The 20,334-nt window shown below is 37.6% G+C and overlaps 1 long non-coding RNA gene across 2 annotated transcripts in view; it reads right to left on the reverse strand.

The window, feature by feature from the left end:
* Positions 1 to 20,334, reverse strand: part of LOC103556379 (uncharacterized) — an 85,895-nt gene that overhangs the window by 63,427 nt on the left and 2,134 nt on the right. Inside the window, exon 3 of one of the 2 annotated variants that reach the window (XR_011528372.1) lies at positions 3,018 to 5,263. The exons of the other annotated variant lie outside the window; for it this stretch is intronic. This is a non-coding gene — a long non-coding RNA (uncharacterized lncRNA). Of the gene's footprint in view, positions 1 to 3,017; positions 5,264 to 20,334 lie in introns of those variants that run through there. 2 annotated transcript variants of the gene reach the window in all.

Here is a 20,334-nt window from a genome sequence, read left to right on the forward strand (position 1 = left end):
TTTTCTCCCTTTTCTGGTTTTAATTGAGCATGCCACAAGATTCTATTTTTTCTCCTCTCTTAGCAAATCAACTATACTTCTTTCTCCTCCTTTTTGTGTTTGCCTTAGAGGTTGCAATATACATTTACAGCTAATCTAAGTTTACGCTTGAAATAACACTATGCCACTTCATGGGTAGTGCAGGTACCTTACAAGAGTATCACCAATTCCTCCCTCTCATCCCTTATAACATTGCCATCATTCATTTTATTTATCCATATGTCAAAATCACCCAATATTTTTACAATTATTACTTTGAACAGTTAACTGTTAGATCAATTAAGAATAAGAAAAATAAAAGATTTTTATCTTTCATTTATTCCTTCTCTGATGCTCCCTTTCTTTATATAGATCTGAGTTTCTGACCTACATCATTTTCCTTCCCTGTGAAGAACTTCTTTAACAGTTTTTGCAGGACAGGTCTACTGTTGATTAATTTCCTCAGTTTTTGTTTGTCTGAAAAAGTATTTATTTCTCCTTCACTTTTGAAGGATAAATTTGCTGAACATAGAATTTTAGGTTGGTGTTTTTCATTCATTCAACACATTAAATATTTTGCTCCACTCTTTTTTGCTTGCATGATTTCTGTCAAGAACTCTACTGTAATTCTTACCACTGTTTCTTTAATGGTAAGATGTTTTGTTTTGTCCCCTGACTTCTTTAGAAGTTTTCTCTTTATCTTTGACTTTATACCATTTTAATACAATATGTCTGTTTTTTCATATTTACCCTGTTTAGTGTTCTCTAAGTTTCCTGGATCTGTGGTGGTTTGTTTTCTGTCATTAATTTCAGAAAATCTTCAACCATTATTACTTTAAATGTTTTTGCTCCTTTTTCTCTTCCTTCTCTTTCTAGTATTCCAATTATGCACACAGTATATCTTTTATAATTGTCCCATATTTATTGGATAATTTGTTCTTTTTTATTATTCTTTTTTTCTTTGCATTTCACTTTGGGAAATTTTCTTGACATATCTTCAAACTCACTGATTCTTTCCTTGGCTATGTCCAGTCTAATGAGACCATGAAAGGGATTCTTCATTTCTGATACAGTGGTTTTGATTTCTAGCATTCCTTTTTGATTTTTACTTAGGGTTTCCATCTCTTTACTTACATTACCCATCTTTTTTGCATGTTGTATTATTTTTCCACTGGGGTCCTTCACATATTAATCAATGAATCACAGATATTTTAAATTCCCTATCTGATAATTCTAAAATCTCTGTCACATCTGAGGCTGATCCTCATGCTTGCTTTTTGTCTTCAGATTGTTCTTTTTCTGGCCTTTTAGCATCCCTTGCATTTCTTGTTGAAAGCAGGACATGATGTACTGAGCAATGGGAAATGAAATAAACAGGCCTTTAGTGCAAGGTTTTATCTTAATCTAGCAAGACGTTGAGCTGTGTTTAAAGTTTTGCTTTAACTGTAGGTACCAAAGACTTTGGTTTCTTCTAGAGTCCATTTTTCACCCCTTCTCTTGTTTTTGAGTTTCTTTAAGTGCAGTTTCTTAAATTGAGCCTGTGTCTTGCAGTTCTCTCAATCATAATCCACTGCTATTGTACTGAAACTCTGTTGATGTGATGGTAACGTATAGGAAGGCAAAATGTTCTATAATCTTATGATTATATCTCACTGGGCCTATGTCCCTGGGCTGTGACCTTCACAAAAGTTTTTTAGCCTTTTTTTCCTCCCTTCAGGTGAGATAGGAAAGCTAGAGGGACTAGAGTTGGCTTATTGCCTTGCCCCAGGGTCAGACAGGCTCTGATAAAGTATTTCCCCTTGTTTAAATTAAGGAGGGCAGGCCTTTGTCAGGAAGTCCATGCTGGGAGTATTCCCAATGGCTATTTTTCCCATACACATAATTCAAAATGATTACTTTCCCCTCTCCCTGTCCCAAGTGAGATTTTTCTCAGATCTATACCTTGGAATCCTCGTAGGTTTCTAGAGGTAAAAACCTTCAAAAGTATGTGGACCCCATAAGCCTGGGACCTAGCAGTTTCTTACTCTCAAGCTAGTCAACACTCAGCCTCCAAGAATTCAGCAAAATTACCATTTAAGTCCCCTTGGCTGTTTCTGGCTCCAGTGGTGTCTGCTCATGTCAGCTCATCTTGGCTGAGATTCTCTGTAACCACTTGTCTCTCCAGATTATAAGGTGGCAGTTGTCCTGTGGCTTCAGTTCTCTAATGTGTCTAAGAAAAAACTAATTTTCAGGGTTTTATTCAGCAATTTTTCTTACTGTAGGAAGGGAAATGACAATTTCCTAGCCCTTTATATGTTAGAACTGAAACCCATAGTCTCTTATATATCTTTTAATCTATAAATTCTCCCTCACTATTTTTCTTCCCTCACAATTTATTTGTTGAAGAAAGTGGAGTCCCACATTCTAAACTTTGCTGATTGCCTCCCGATGGGGACTTTTACACATTCCTCTGGCTCCTATATTTTCTGGAAAGCTAAAGGCTCGATCAAATTCAGCCTAGATTAATGGCATGATGATTTTATAGGGGTGTTGTGTAGTTCCATTAGGAGGCTCATAATGTCCAGTTTTTCTCTTTTTTGTAACATTAAGATTGGGCAATAGGATTGCTGTTGTCAGCCTGATCCACCATTATAAAACTCTCCATCAGCAATTCACCTAATGGTTTTTAATAGCCGTTGATGATCATGGCCTAAATCCATTATTTCATTAGGAGTTCAATGGTGACATTCTAATTTTACCATTGTTCCCATATTTATTCACTGAAATTAGTTTAAAAAGTCTTTCCCAAATTAACTATTTGGCACCCTTAAATACTATTTGTACAAGAAATGTGATATAAATGCTCAATTGTTTCACTTCATTTGTTAATTTTTAGAATAAAGTGTTGGTTCCACAGCATCTCCCAAAGGTGACTAATGAAAGTTTTGTGTGTGAGTATTGTTAAGAACTAATGGATTTTAACATATTTGATATGTCTCAATCCATTATCATTATTATTCTTTTTTTTGTGCTAATATTCTTTCATCTTTGGCAACTGCAACCCCCTTCAAATTAGCTCTGATGTCCATTTGACACGAACTCAGTTGTCTCTAATAGCTTCCTTGTCTTTCAGTATGACAAGATATTCCAGACACATTTTATTCATTTCCTGGCCCAGAATTGGTATCAGCCCTTTCTTCAAGGATACCTACAGTATCCAAGCCCTACACTATTAATAGAAACCACATACACAAAACAATTTGAAATATCAGTGTCGGTGGACTGCAATTTGCCAATATTTGATACCATTCTGTTAGTTGTCTGCCCTTAACTATATATAGGATATTTATCAGGATAATAAATGTCATTACTACAGATATTTCTGTAAAACAAAGTTAATGCCTCAGTCAATAATCTACTTGCTTCATGTAACATTCCATACAACACAATTCCAGTGCACCAAAATAATATTTCTCTGTCTCTGAAAACCAGCTTGGTATTTTTCCTTTCTGGCTACCATTTATTTGGATACCATTGTTCATACTTCTGCAATATCAGCTCTCCAGCCTTATTCCAACCTTCATCCTCCATAACTGCACCCTTTCCCCAAACCACTTAGTTCTTATTTCTATTTCAATTCCACCTAAGTATCGAACACCCATCCTAGATGTCCTCGTCAATGAATGTATGGAATTCTCAATCTCAGAGGACTCCACTATTTAGTAACTGCCTTATCCCACTCATATTCTGTTTTGTCCCATAAAGGAGGACACACAGCCTGCTCTAAGTGTGTACACAGCAACAATTTGTCCCTCCCCACTACCCAAGAATTCGATTTGGCCTCTTAACCAGTGCTTTTCAAACTTTATTATGCACAGGAATCCCCTGTGTGGTCTTGCTAAAATGCAATTCTGATTCAGTAGGTCTGAGGTTGGGGCCAAGATTCTGCATTTCTAACAAACTCTCATTGTGCAGATGCTGCTGGTCTTAGACTACACTTTGAGAAGCAAGGCTCTGCAATGCTGGGATTATATGCTTCTATGAAGAGATATTCTAAACACACACCGTTCTCCTTAATCTCACCATCTGTTCATCTCTACTCTCACGCTTAATGATCCTCCCCCTTACGTCATCTAAATCACAAGACGGACATCAGGTGCAAGCTTGGACAAGTGATACATTGTTACCATTTTGACAATGAGAAATCTGTTATATCCTGTGGTAGTTTTAAAATATGTTACAGATTATTTAGCAGTTCCTTTCTTCAAAAAGGGAACTCATTCCCCTCCCCTTGAACATAGATCAGCCTTAGAGACTTGCTTCTAAAGAACTGCAGAGGGAGTGATGCTGAGTGACTTCCAAGGGTAGGTCATAAAGGGAATACAGCTTCTGCTTGCATGTATCTTTGGAATTACCTTGAAGTTACCATGCTAGAGAGAACACACAGAAACACAGATGCTTGAAAGCCCCAGCATTTGAGCCCTGTTGTTTGAGTCTTTCCAGCCCATGCGACTTTCCAGACATGTGAACGAGCTCGTCTTCAGACAACTCAAGCCCCAGCCACTGACCAGAACTGCGTGACAGATCAAGAGCCAGAACCTCCCTGCTGAACTATACGCCAGTTCAACTCACAGAACCACGAGACATAATAATAAATGATTGTTAATATTCTAAGTCACAGTTTTGAGGTGGTTTGTTATGCAGCAGGAGGTACCTGGAAACATATCACATTTCCCCTTTGCTCCAATTGCCAAAAACTTTGGAGCCAAATTTGACACTCAATCACCCAGCTCTATCAGCTCTCATGGTGATCATGTTTGCTTCTTCCTCCTTTTTGAGTCCTGGTCTTTCTTCTGTTTATTAACTTTATTATTCCGGTGTCCTCTTTTCTAAGCTCTTTCAAATTCTTTTAGAAAATAGAGGAGGTATAAATAAACAATGATTTTCTGTTTCTTACTCATTTGCCTCTACATTCTCATGTTTCAATTTACTTTCTTTCATTCTTTCATGTTGTCTCAGAAAAATATTAACGTCCTATTTCCTTTCCCTTCTTCACTGTCTTTAATCTCTCGCCATCTGTCTCCTTGCCATCTGATTTTAAATAAGTACAAAGCTCTTCTGTCGTGAGAAAACCTTTATACTTTCACTACTGCCATGTTTATTACTTTTTTTCATAGTCAATCTTCTGAAGAATGTTTCCCTTCTACTTTATTGAGGCTCCGATGGAATTTTCACTTGTATATCAGCATGTGAAATTCGACACCTCCTACAAAGAAAACACGTGAGTATGGTGGGTGCTTTAATTTAACGCGGAAGAACAATAGACTGTAAATACTGTTACACATAAAAAGCATTCCTTGGTCAGCACCCAAAGATACCTCTTTAATTACTGGAGCTATCTCCAGTGGACATTTTTGCTCATCTATCCTTTAGCAATTTGTAAAACCATATTTTTTCCAAAACGTTCTTAACTACATCTCCAACATTCACTCAGATACAAATAACACTATGTGTCTTTCACCACTTGGTTCAGTAGATTATCTTTGCAAAACAAAAGCCTGGTAATGACAGGAAAAGTGACATTTTCATTAATATTTAATTGTGTTGTGTGTATAATAATGCAATAAATCCTCCCTCTTTGACAGTGTCCTCATGTACCCTGAACTGATGTCTCCTCATTCTTTACTATACCATCTCTCCCCAGCACTGATGAGCACTAGTTCAGAATAGTATTGGTTGAGGACAGAGGCTTATCATTGAGTGTAGAAATGGAGGATAGGATCTGTGCCAAACTTGGTCCAGGATCAGAAATGTTTACAATATTGATGGGAGTGGATGTGAGGAATTTCAACAAGAATGTCAGACTATATATTCTGCATCTAACGAATATTGTTCTATGAAGCTCTCATTTTTAGAAGCTGATTATTTATTCAAAATTCTATTTTTGGAATTACCAAATATCTTCTGAAAACCATTCAGTGGTTACTTATTTTCCCAAGATAAAGCCCAAAGTCCTTGGCCTGGCTCATAAATTCTGTTGCATCCGGTCTCATCCTAGCCTCTTTATCCCTTCCATTCCCATTTGCCAACTGACAGGCAGCTTATCTATGTTTCTGCCAAACTAAACTATTTGCTTTTCCACAATTGTGACACATTTCCTTGTGTAACCCAACATTTGCAGAGGCAAATCTTGTCTAGATTTCCATCGCCAATTCTTCTTATCCTAAAACTCTCTTTTTACTACCATTTTGTATGATTATCACCTGCTACCCCTCAGTTCTAAACTGGGAAATCAATCCTCCAGAAGACCTATCTGACTACCCACATTGGGCTTAAGTGCCCCTTCTCCACATTCAAATAGCATCCCATCGTATCGCTATGTCCACTATATTGGACTCACCTTCTCACAAGTCTGTCCTCTCTGAGAGCATCTGAAAGAGAGGTCATCTTTTTTTCTTTTCACATTATATTTTCTGCACCCACAGAACCTAACACAACCCTGGCACACAAGACACTTGCAGTGAATGTTATATGTTGAATGAGAACTGCATGTTCATTCCTTTCGATGCTTAAAAACAACACATTTTATACATATGAAGGTAGGTTTGGTTTTCTAAAGGAGTCAAAAGTTATTTGGATTAAGTAGGGAAATAAAGCAAGTGATCAAGTTTAATAAAAGCATTTTTGAGGATATGAACAATATAACTGCTACCTTCCCCCACAAAAACATGTCATACTGCAGCATAATGAGAATGATTTTCTTATGTAGTTTCTGAAATGTGACTGAAAACCATCCCAAAGGAGGGTTTAGAGTGTGAGAGATAACAGCTAAGGAGAATGAGAGAATCACACCTGAAAGAAACTCTTTTGAATGGGACAATTTTCTTTGTCTGTATAGGGAGCAGTTATGTAGAAAAGTGGTTCTAGTGGAAAAAATACTGGGACGGAGTTCCAAGTTCTGTCTCCAGCTCTGCCACTGGCCATGCATATGACTTTGGGGAAAAGATTCCACGGTGCGTTTCCTTCCCCTTGGCGAAAGGGTAGACGAACAGTGCCGCTTATCAGGGAAGTGCTACACTGTGGGCGTTCTGGACCCCTGGTGCTAAATGCTAGGAGCAACCCCAGGAATTGTCACAGCCCCAGTGGAGAACTACTGCCAGATGATCTTTCCAGTCCTTTACTGTCCTATCATCCTACAAAAGAAGCAGAGGCTTCTTAACATGACTGGTTTTTTACAACCATCACTTCTATTTAATTCCAGGAGAGATCTTAGGAGATTCAGCCAATGGGCTTACTTTCTAAATGTGAATCTTTCTCATTATTTGGACCCTGTTAGGATATCTGAAATTTCATCAATAGATTCTTAGTCTAGGTTAAAACACTAATATTTTAAGACTCTTACACATGCACTAGATTCCCAAGAGACTCAAATTAATGTCTTAAGTGAGGTTTAGTTGTTATCTGGAAATAAGTAGAGAAGAAAGGACTAATCAATAAGGAGGTATAGCTTAAAATTAGGAGGATCTTGATAAGGTTTTGGGAATTAGAATATTTCCCTCTAAGGAAGAGAGATAAAGGCAGTAAACACAGTGATCAGTTAGTGCACCAGCTAAAAATACCTTAATCCACTGCTAAGGGATATAGAAAACTTCAATACGTCTGGCTTTTCTTATCACACATAATGGGGAATAAACAATAAAAGAATATGGTTGATTGGGAGAAATTCTATCTAGACTTTCACACTATCCATTTGAAAGGATGTAAGTATTTTAGTCTATAAGATAGCACCAAGGTCTGATAGACTGTTTATTGCTTTTTCTCCAGCACCCAAAGAGCCTAAACATTTCTTGATTGCTGTATTCTTTTTTTTTTGAGGAAGATTAGTGCTGAGCTAACTGCTGCCAATCCTCCTCTTTTCGCTGAGGAAGACTGGCCCTGAGCTAACATACACACCCGTCTTCCTCTACTTTATATGTGGGACGCCTACCACAGCATAGTGTGCCAAGCAGTGCCATATCCGAACCTGGGATCCCAACCAGCAAACCCTGGGCCGCTGAAGCGGAACTTGTGCACTTAACCTCTCTGCCACCGGGCTGGCCCTTGATTGCTGTATTCTTGATGCACAACAGAATGGGATAACCCAATCAGCACCATTGGCCTATCAGCACAGGTTAATGAGATAACTTGGGTCATGATGCCCTCTCTGATGAAAGGGGATTTAGGAGGGGGAAGTTAGGAATGAGCGTGCTCTCAGGGAGATAACAAGTTGAAGTGAGAGCCAGAATAAATAAACTAGCTGAAAGAAATGAAAGGGTAAGCCTACACCAACTTCTCCTGATGCGGGGTCGGTGAGCCGAGGAGTCAAAAGAAAGATTTCTTAGACTCTTAAGATCCGGCAGTAGTGCTCTTTTATTTAGAGAATAGAATAGCATGGGGACAGGACCCATGGGCAGTCAGAGCTTCTGCTGCCGCCGCTTCTGCTGCCCCCACTGGCATGGGGACAGGGCCCATGGGCAGGCAGAGCAGCTGCTGCCCCCACTGGCATGGGGACAGGACCCATGGGCAGGCAGAGCTGGTGCGTGGGGACAGGACCCACGGGCGGTCAGAGCTTCTACTGCTGCCCTGAGTTGAGGGTTAGGGCTAATTTTATAAGGCATGGGTACGTGACTTATTTTTACTGGAGAAAAGAAAAGATGATGTAAAAAGTCATTAAATGATTTCAGTGCAGATGGGGTCTGGTTATTGTGCGGTCATATAACTTTAGATACGAATCTGGCCATATAGATCGGCATGTAGGTGAGGATGCCCTGGGCTTCTCTCCCTGGGGCAGTCCTAATTCATACCATAAAAAAAGTCCACTGGGTCGTATAGTTTGGCATGTAGGCCAGGTCACCTTGGGCTTCTCTAGCTGGGGCAGCCTTAATCCACATCACTCCCACTCAACAAGTTTGTCAACAGCCAGACCTGTTAATAACCCCTTTCTGGCAGTGTCACTCTGTGGTGACCAAGGAAATTTGAGCTTCTCATTAATGTTATCTCAGGAGACCTAAATCGACCACACTGAAAGTGAAGTGAAAGCCTGTAAATCAATGGACTAAGCATAAACTTTGGAGCTAGGCAGATGTAGGTTTGACTCCCAGAGGAGGAGTGTACATCACCGTGTTCCTTCCCCCCATTTTAAATCCATCTACTCTCCCCCGACTTCCAGAGCAGAGGCATTGCATTGGAAGGAGCTAACCAGATAGACGAGGTAAAACTCTCTGGATACAGAACATGAAAAAACCATGATATTTACAGTTGTTTCAAAAAGTAATAGAACTTCACTTATGTTTTACATATCTTACTGTACTTGGAATCAAATATGCATATGCAAATACCATCATGATTTATTATCACATCTTCAATAGTTAGAGTTGTTCTCCTTTTGGGATATTAGTTGGTGATATGGTGTGCCCTACTATAACCCAGGAAATGTATGATCATTCTACTTTATCATCAACTGAAGCTACACCATTATTGCAAAATTATAGTTGTATAGCTTTGAGTAAGTTCCTCAACCTCTGTGAGCCTCCTTATTTTTAAAAAAAGAATTACAGTAACATATAGAGCTTATTATGTGTTAGGTCCTACTCTGGACACTAACACTTTACACTGCATTGCCTGATCCTCATAGCCTTCCTGAGAGGTAAGTATTATTACCATCACCATTTTATAGAAGAGGAAACCTGGGGCCTAGAGAGCTTAAAGATGACAGAGCTTTTGCCCATGGTTACAGAGCTTTTAAGTGGGGTAGCTCGGATTCAACTCCAGACTGTCTTGCTGTGGGGTCCAAGTTCTCAGTCACCGTGCTACAGCTGCTTCTCTTGCTCACCTCCAAAATATTCCACACAGCAATCATTACAGTCAGATCTTTTTGTTACTCTGCTTTAAAATCTCACAATGGCTGTATGCTATGGAGGAAATAACCAAATTTCTGTTCAGAACTAAAGGCCCTGAATTATCTGGTACCTGCATGCATCTCTAGCCTCACTCACACTATGCAGTTTACCTGCTAATACTCCCTAGTATGCTTTCTCAGACTTTTTTCATATATATCTATGATATATTTCATATATAAAAAATTTAAGATTATATATGTGTATATAATCATATAATATATTTTATATTATATATTATGTAATATTTTAATAAAAATGGGATATCAAATACATTATTATGTTACCTGTTTTTTTTTACTCAGCAATGTATCATGAACATCTTCTTAAGCTCATAAATATAATCTTGCAGCATCATTTTTGATACACCACAATTTAATTCATCTCTTAAAGTCAGATAATCATAAACAAATTTTTATTATAATAAAAAATGCTGCATTGAGATAATATTTATGACTAAACCTTTGTGTAATTCTTACTTATTCTCTCAGGAAAATTTCCTAAAAATTAAATTTTTTGGTCAAAAGGCATATACATTTTTGAGGCATTTAGTACATATTGCTAACTGCCCTCCAAAAACATTTTAACAATATTCACTCACACTAGCAAATATAAGAGTGCATGCCTTCCTAGCATCATTCTATTTTATTTTGGTCAGTTTGATGGGCAAAACAAACAGAAAAACACCCAGTGAGGATACTATTTTAATTTGCATTTCTTTGAATATTTGTGAGATTGAGCAAGCTTTTACATATCTCCTAGATATTTGTGTCCTGGGAAAAATGCCTATTTATTCTTTTTGCACATTTTTAAATTGGGATATTTGTTTTACTTGTTTACAAGACCTCATTTGTTTATTTATCAGACATTTATTTAGCATCTATACCATTTTCTGAATGCTGCAGTATGTGTTGGGAATACAATTTAGTTTATGATCAAACCAACTTTTACAATCTCCTTGAGGTCCTTTCAGCTTTGGCCCCTAACCCAGTTGCACATGTTTTAGTTTTTCATCACGTACAGGAGCACATTTAGCTACTGCTATGGACTGAATGTTTGCATCCCCTGCCAAATTCACATGTTGAAACCTAATGCCCAAATTGATGGCCTTTGGGAGGTGATTAGGTCATAAGAGTGGAACACTCATGAATGGGATGAGTGCTATTATAAAAGAGACTCCCACAGAGTTCCCTAACTCTTTCTACCGTGTGAGCTAGAAGGCATGGTTTATGAACCAGGAAGTGGGCCCTCATCTGACACTGAATCTGCCTGCACCATGATCTTGAACCTCTCAGCTTCCAGAACTATGAGAAATAAACGTTTGTTGTTAATAAACCACTCAATCTGTGGTATTTTTTTATAGGAGCCCAAATGGACTAAGATAGCTACCTAATTCCATCTCAGTTGTCGATTGGTGCCTTAAATGTCAATCATTTTACTATGCCCCCTAGTTCTGGGGTTGACTGGGCTCAGCGGGATACTTCTACTGCTTTTGCTTGAGATCTCTCACAAGGATGCCATCAGATGTCATCTCAGGCTGAAGTCATTTAGAGTCTGGAATGGGACGCTCATATGCTTGCTCCTCTCTCCCTCTTCTTGTAGTATCAGGTCTCAGAAGTGGGCAACTGGGAAGTGATCTGGATTATTTCTGAGGATGGAAAGTTGAGAACTGAAGGGTTTACATTATCCCTGAAATGAGCTGGATTCAATTAAAGTGAAAAAACATGAAAGACAATCTAAAGGAAAGAAGTGACATCATGCAGAATTGCTAAAAGCAATGCCTAGTCCAAAGCAAACAATTTCTATGTCATGTCCTCTCTCTGTTATTTGTGCATCTTCTCCTTTCATTGCATCAGTTAAAAATAATATGTATGAAAGTTTGCTGAAGGAGCACTACCCAAATGTAAGGCATTGTTGCTGTTATAAATTGGAGTATGGTCCTAGTTTGTGAATTGATTTTCTCAGGATAATATATACAGTACTAGGATACTAACTGTAGACAACTCTGTTCCTTGACACTTCCTGGGATGCTAATATAATTAAGTTCTGGGAATTAACCTTCCCTTCATGTCAGAATGTGCTAAAATCTATGGGACAGTTTTTCTTCTGGAAACTTCCATTTCCTGATGATTAAGTACACAATGTTACAATCATTTATATAGACAGCTGAGCAGAATTCACAAGGAGACTGCAAAATTCAAACTGCATCTGGGTCATTCTTTCTAAGATATTGTCTCAGGTAATTATTGTGCTGTTACATGAAGCATTTAGAGCATGGAAAATAACCAGGTTTGGTCACTGTGGTAGTAACTTCAAATTGCTTCAATATCTACCCTTTTTAAGATCCAGAATTCTATCATAAAAAATGTGTTTACTTGTCTTTTCTCATTTTGCTTTCAACGTAGGCACTTCCAAAACACGAAGAAGAAACATATTTGACCTTGAAATCAAGCGCTAGAAAAATAACCTGTCTAAATGTTACTTTTCACCTAAAATATTATATTATAGGGCTGCTCAATGGCACTGCTTTAATCAAGAACCTGCCATCATTTTTTTAAGCTCCTAGTTTCACAGGCTTATAACTTCTTTAAAAGTCACCCAAGGATCTTCAATCTCACTGCCAGTTCAAGAAAACACACACACAGAGCACACAATTTTCATTTTTTCAACACAATGTGGGGGTAGGAAGACCATTGTACTAAAAGGTTGAAATTTGAGCCCAGCCCTGTCATAACAAAATGCACAACCTTGAGAGAATCCCTTAAGTTCTTAAGGCCTCCATTCTCCTAGCTAAAATGTCATGTTGGACTTGATAGTGTCTAGAACTCTATAATTTTTATAGGTAGGGCTTAAGCTGCATAGCACGAAAATTGCAAGTCCTAGACTTCCCTCCCCAGTGACTGATCAGAAGGCAATCTTTCAGTCACTACACATCTTTGCCATTGTCAGGTTTTTCATACTTCTCATATTACATAGTCTTGGTTTAGGGGATTATAATCTAGTGAAAGAATGCTTGTGAAATGTCAACAGTAAATGCTAAATTCTTATTATGCATTGCTGGTTTAAGTTGTAAATGACAGAAACCCACTCTAAAAGTTTCAGCACAAAATTAATTTATTAAAGTATACGGTGAGCATTGCCAAGGACAACTAATGGTTTAGAACTGCTCTGTGGAGACGTGAATGCCATTGCTACTGGGCACAAGCATCAGGACCCTTGTCACTGCTGTGGGCACAGGATCTTATCACTAGAGCCACCATCACTGCTGTGTCTGGAAGCAGAGGTCTCTGCCACCAACACGGCTGAATTCTGAAAGGCACCTACTCTGTCCCATCTATGTTAACCCACGTCTCCTATGGGTGTATCTGATTGGTGAATCTAGATTATGCACCTGACCCTGACTGTAAGGTAAACTGGGCAAGAAAGTTTTATCTTTTATCTTGGGGGAGTAGAAGTTGGTAGAGTGAGAAATTTCTCCCAAAACAAAGAGCATTCCAAGAGCCAGGGAAGCCCAAAAGAATACACGTCCATTATAATCTTCTAGCAAATTTTAAGTAGAGCGAATTTCATTTACATTTTTTTTGGTACAAATGTCAGCTATTATTATTATCATGGTAAGTGCTATTTTTTTTTTTTATTTTAAATGTTAACTTAAGTACTTGTGTGGTTTCGTGTTTAATTTTTTGGTGCTTTCCCCTCAATGATCAAACAGACTCAAGAAATGTCTCTTAATAATTTTCCAACTGTGCATCCATATCAGGTAATCCATCAATTCCACTTTTTTCTCCTCTAGAGACTTTTTTACACCTCTTTTCTCCATTCCACTGTGGACTGGCTACTTTCGGGCTTTGGGCACATGTCTCATACTGGATTTTTCCTTCACTGCTTTCTCCTGTTGACTCCTCTGTTCCCATAACTTCTGGGTATCGTGCTTTCCTTTTAGCCGGTTAACATCTTTGTTTTGTTGAAGATATCCTTCATGGCTTCCTAAAATTGTGTATGAAACATTTATCTTTTTCGTTCTTGCATGAATGAAAATGCCTCATAATTGTTAACTTGGCTAGATATAGAATTCTTATTTGAAAATCATTTCTCCTCAAAAATTTGAAGACTTTGATTCCCTATTTTTTACCACCTGCCTTGGTACAGAAAAGTCTAAAGTCAATTACACTTCTTCCTTTGCAGGAGACCTTTATTTTTCTCTCTTTTAGATTCTGCTCATTGTCCTGGGCATTGTGTAATTTCATAATAATGTAATTTGGTAGGTTTTCATTTTGCTTTGATAAGGATTTTTTTAATTTGTTTTGTTTTTAATGATATTTGTTGGCAAAATTAGAATTGATAATCCTATGTTTGTTCTCCCCCATTTTCTTTGAAATTTTATGATCTATGAAATCTTAAAGTTTGGGAACTGCTTAGAACAAGGATCCCAAACAAGACTTTCGAAATCAGCTGGTCCCTTGGTCTCAATGCTGGCAGAGTCCTTTGTCAGTGAAAATTCATATACAACATCATGATCTTTGAGAGTCTTACAAATAAAGTGAAGAGACCCTGCCCTGAAGAACAAGATACATCCCTCTAGGCATTATGTCTGCAGTTTTAGTGTTGGCTATCATGAGGATGGTTTGTCACCCAGAGCAAGCCAGATAAGAGAGAGAGACAGAGGCGGGGGGGGGGGGGGGGGGGGCGGAGAGAGAGAGAGGGGGGCTCCATGTCTGTACCTACAGGACAGAATTATTTTAATAATTCTCGTGTCTCACACGTGCATATTGCTGACAGTTTACAGAGGACTTTCCCTCACTGATAAAAATGATTATCTTCCTGAAGATTGCGTGGTTTGTTTATAATCCCATAGTTAATGGAAGGCTCAGAATTTACAGATCATAAATATTCAGATCTTCTCTTGAATTTCAAGTAATTTCAGCTTTTAAGAAAAGGAAGGCTCTGCCGTAGAGAAGACTCTGGTATTAGCTACTGAGACACAAAAATTGCAAATAATTTCAAATAAATACAGTAAAGGTTGCAGAAATGAGGCATCTCACCCTATATATTTTTTTCTATTTGTGAAATATCATCCTGATATGGTATTCCTTAAAATTATCCTTGGCCTACCCAGGCACTGAAGGGTTTTGCATTCTTTTGCTCAGTTGGTATTATACTGGTAATAAATGTATTCTAGCCTCTCTACTTAGTTCTACATGGTCAAATGAGTGACTCTTTAGTTCCTGGTTATTTTTTAAAATTTCAATACAGTAAAATTCACACTTTTTGGTGTAATAGATACACATTCAAGATATAGAACAGCTCCATTACCCCAAAAGGCTATCCCATGCCTCTGGCAACCACTAATATGTTTTCTGTCCCTCTAGTTTTGCCATTTCTAGAATGTCTGACTTGTTTAATTCAGCACAATGCATCCACATTTTTGTGTGTATCAACAGTTTGTTCCTTTTTTTGCTGAGGAAGATTAGCCATGAACTAACATCTGTTGCAAATCTTTCCTCTATTTCATATGTGGGTTGCTGCCACAGCAATGGCGGACAAGTGGTGTAGGTCTGCACCTGAGGGTCCAAACCCATGAACCTGGGCTGCTGAAGCAGAGCACACCAAACTCAACCACTACGCCATGCGTCAGCCCCTAGTTAGTCCTATTTTATTGCTGATTAGTATTCCCATATACGGATATACCAGAATTTATATATTGACCAGATAAAGACATTTGAGTTGTTTCCATAAGTATTTGCATACAGGATTTTGTATGAACATAAATTTTCACTTATCTTGGGTAAATACCAAGGAGTAGTATTGTTAGATCAGAAAGCAAGTACATGTTTAACTTTGTAAGAAACTGCTAAACCATTTTCCAAAGTTTCAAAACCACTTTCCAATGTCACTATCATTGTATGAGAATTTCTAGGTTTTTGGTATTTTCACTGGCATTTGTCATCAACAGTTTCTCTTTTTTTAAATTTTAACCATTTTAATAGTGGTTTAGTGATACCCCATAGTGGCTTAATTTTCACTTCTTTAATAACTGATTGATGTTGAACATGTGTCTCATGTGTTCATTTTCCATCTGTAATATTTTTTTTGGTGAAATGGCCAAATACTTCGGCATTTTTTAATTTAGTTCTTAGTTTTTTTATTACTGAGTTTGGAGAGTTCATTTTATATTCTGGATACAAATCTTTTATCAGATATATAATTTGAAAATAATTTCTCCTAGTCTGTGGCTTTTCTTTACTTTTTCTTAACAGTGCTTTTCATATACCAGAAGTCTTTAATTTTGATGACATCCAATTTTTCAATTTTTTCTTTTATGAGTCATACTTTTTGATGTCATATCTAGAAACCTGTGCCTAACCCAATATCACAAAGATTTTTCTCCTATGTTTTCTTCAAGAAGATTTATAGTTTTATGTTTTACATTTAGATCTATGATACATTTTTAGTTAATTTTTGTATAGGACGCAAGATAAGGGTTGAAGTGCATTCATTGATTCAATGTATGGATGACAACAGTTCCAGCACTATTTGTTGGAAAGACAATCCTTTCTCCATTCAACTGCATTTGCATCTTTTTAAAAAAAATCAGTTGACACTATTTATGTGCAGGTCTGTTTCTGGACTGTTTTGTTTCAATGATCTGTATGTCTGTCCTTTCACCACTACCACTGTAGTATAGTGTATCACTGTAGTTTGATAGTAAGTTTTGAAATCAGAGAATGTGAATCCTCTACATTTGTTCTTCTTTTTCAAAATTGTTGACTATGCTAGTTCTTTTGCCTTTTCACATAATTTTAAAATCAGTTTGTCAATCTGTATAGAAATTTCTGATGGAATTTTGGTTGGGATTACACCAACTTTACAGATTAGTTTGAAGAGAATTTTTACAATATTGAGTCTTTCCCTTGGTGCACATATAGATACGTCAGGTTGTATATTCACCAGCTGAAGGACATCTGAGTTATTTCTGGTTATGAATAAAGCTGCAATAAACATCTGCATAAGATTTATTTTTATTTCCCTGGGCACTTAGTGGGCTCTTTCTTCCTGGAAATTTATGTTCTTTATTTCTATTAGATTTCCTTCTGTTATTTCTTTGGTCAGTCATCCCCAGCCTACCTTTTTCTCTGTTGTCTCTTAGGGGAGTGATTGGTAAGTGTTGAAACTCCAGGATTGATCTAGTTTTTTCTTCTTTCCCATTGTCAATCTCTTTATCTTTGTTACTTACTTGCACAAAGATTTTCTTAACTTTATTTTTTAATCTTTCTATTGAAATGTATACATTTTTAGCATTGCTTTAATTCCAAAGAAATATTCATTCTCTATTTGTTTCTTTTTAAAACATATAGTGTTTTAGGGGCTGGTCCCGTAGCAGAGTGGTTAAGTTCGCGCACTCTGCTTTGGCGGCCCAGGGTTTGGCTGGTTCAGATCCTGGACACGGACATGGCACCGCTCATCAGGCCACGGTGAGGCAGCATCCTACATAATACAACCAGAGGCACTTACAACTAGAATATACAACTATACACTGGGGGGCTTTGGGGCGAAGAAGAAGAAAAAAAAGAAGATTGGCAACAGTTGTTAGCTCAGGTGCCAATCTTAAAAAAAAAAAGTTTCTTAATCTTGTTTAATGGATTCAGCTTCTCCTCTCCCTGATAATGCTTTCTTATTTAAAATTTTATTCTGTTCCCTGAATTGTCTCTGTTTCTTCCTTTTCCCTTTTCTAATTTATACATTTTAATTTCTTTCATATTGGAGATTTTCTACATAATTCTGGTGATCCTTTACTTCTTATTAAAATGTAAAAGTAAGGCAGTCAAATTCAAGTGGACATTCTTTGTGTAACAGCTGGACTTGTCAAGTAGTGACCTTCACAGTTAGATGGGTACTCATCTATTTACAAGAGAAATTTGCAAATGTCATTTTTCTTGAGAACTTTTTCTAGAATCATCCCATTTTCTTTTGAGAAAATGTCTCCAGTGTTCTGCATGGGATTATATGCCTACTTGCCAGCATTCTTATAGCTGATGGCATTTAAGCACTGAGGCCCCTGTTTAATAAGTAGACTTTGTCCTATCTCCTTATTTTTCAGGATTCTCTCCATTGGTTGGGCAGAGTCTGGAGTCTTTCTCTTTCTTTTGTTGGGCTGGGGTGGGGTTGTTCAGATAGGTAAAGGGGCTTATTAAGTATTTCATCATGGATAGAAACAAAACCCTGGGAGAACATTAGGAGTGGGTAACAATTACTTCTTCCTGAGGGCTCAGAAGATGCTGCAAAGAGGAATCATCACTAAACCTGGGTTTTGAAGTTAGAAGAGGCAAATTGATTAAATTTGCTGGAGGCAGGGATGGAGAGAGAAAAGTATTTGTAGGAAGAAGTATCTGTGCAATATCAAGGAAGCTTAGAAGAGCATAGTCCATTTCTGCAGCAGTAAAGGGTTCAGTGCCATAAGCTTGGAATTTAATATGTGGATCAGGGCAGAGATCCAGCATTTCATCTCGTTTAAAGAAAAACATTATTTATTAAAGTATCTAAACCCTTTATCTTTTAAATGCTAAATTTAAAAGTTTGTTTGCTTAGTTCAATCTGTACTAATCAATATATTCCAACTCTATCACTTGCTACTTGTATCTAGTAACACAACATTTACAATGTTCTCATCTGTAAAATGGAGATAGTATCTGCCGGTAGCAGTCAGGGTTTTTAGTTGTGTGCAAGAGAAAGCAATACTTGATAATCTAAGCATAAAATGATTTTATAAAAGGATATTGGATCTCTCTAGGGAAATGGAAAACTAAATTTGGATGTTATGCAGTCATGACAAAGTCCAAAATCACACTGCAGCACTGGTACCACGGAGGCATGGCTGCCATCAGCACTAGGCACAGAAACTGACACCTCTGCTGCCAGAGGTTGGATGCAGCTGCTAGAAGCACTGCACTGCTGCCTCTGGAAACCAGATATGGCTGTGGTGCTGCCATCTCCCTCACCAGGATGTATTTTGTCTGGGGCTGTGAATCTGATTGGCACAACCATAGAACATGTGTTCGTGTCCTGTGTATAACGGAACATCAAACAGTAAACAATGGTACTGTTTTGCAGCTTCTCCAAGGAAGACACAGGTTCTGCCTCATAAGGAAGGTGAGAATTCTCCAAACATAGGAAAGAGGAGCAAAGACTGGATAGTTAGAAGAAGGATAAATGTCTACATAGTTCAGGCTATCAAAAGGGGTTTGGAAGATAGATAAAGCATTATAATGCAGAAAACTCTAAAATGCCTGATATTATTAGTATTATCATCTTTAGCACATCATCATCATGGAAGTTTCCTGAATAAATTCTGTATTTGTTTTCTATTGCTATGTAACAAAACACTGCAAAACAACTGCTTAAAGACTACAAACATTTATGATTGCAGAGTATCTGTGGGTCAGGGATTAAAGAGTGGCTGAACTGCGTGGTTCTGATACAGGGTCTCTCATGAGGTTCCAGTCAAGATGTCAGTTGAGACTGGAGGATCCATTTCAAAGATGGTATTCTCATATCAGGTGGCCTCAGTTCCTTGACAGCTGTTGGCAAGAAGCTTCATTCCTAACCACATGGGCCTCTATAGAACTGCTCAAATGTCCCAACAACATGTTAGTTGGCTTTCAGAGAGAGTGATCCAAGAAACAGCGAGAACAAGATGGAAGCTACAATGTCATTTTATGATGTACACTTGATAGTTACTCTCCATAATTTCTACCACATTCTATTTGTTAGAAGCCAGTCACTAAGTACAGCCCACACTCAAGGGGAGGCGAATTAGGCTCCATCAAAGGGAGGAGTATCACAGAATTTTTGGACATGTATTAAAAGCATCACAAGTTATTATTTATTATTTCACAGAATTGGCCAAATTAATTTCCTTATGCATTATTTCTATTCATTTTTGTATTATATTATGTCAGAGATTCTATTCTGATTTGAAGTTAATTTACCATATACCCTCCAGGGATATTTATTTTATTTGGTAAAAATCTTTCACTGCTTAAAAAGGAGAAATGATTGCACTGGATAGCATCTTATCACAGAAACACATTTCAACTATGAACGAAATATTTGTCCTTTTGTTCAAACACCTGAATCCTATAGTATAGAGATTAACAGCTATCGCTATCCATGTGGTGGGAGGAAAGGGAGGAGACATTTTGGTAATTCAAGGCTCTTTTCTGAGAGCACAAAAGTATTCTAGGAACACAAATTTAAATGCCTTCAGTGGCCACACAGGTAATAAAAATGGTGAAGACTACAGGGAGTGAAGAGGCCTGTGACATTCAAACTCAATTTAAAAAATAACAGTAACAATACCAGGCTAGCCAAATCAAACACTTCCAAGTGGCCAGTTTGGCTCTCA

This window comes from Equus przewalskii, chromosome 1, assembly GCF_037783145.1.
Source record: "Equus przewalskii isolate Varuska chromosome 1, EquPr2, whole genome shotgun sequence".
In the NCBI taxonomy this organism is placed as follows: domain Eukaryota; kingdom Metazoa; phylum Chordata; class Mammalia; order Perissodactyla; family Equidae; genus Equus; species Equus przewalskii.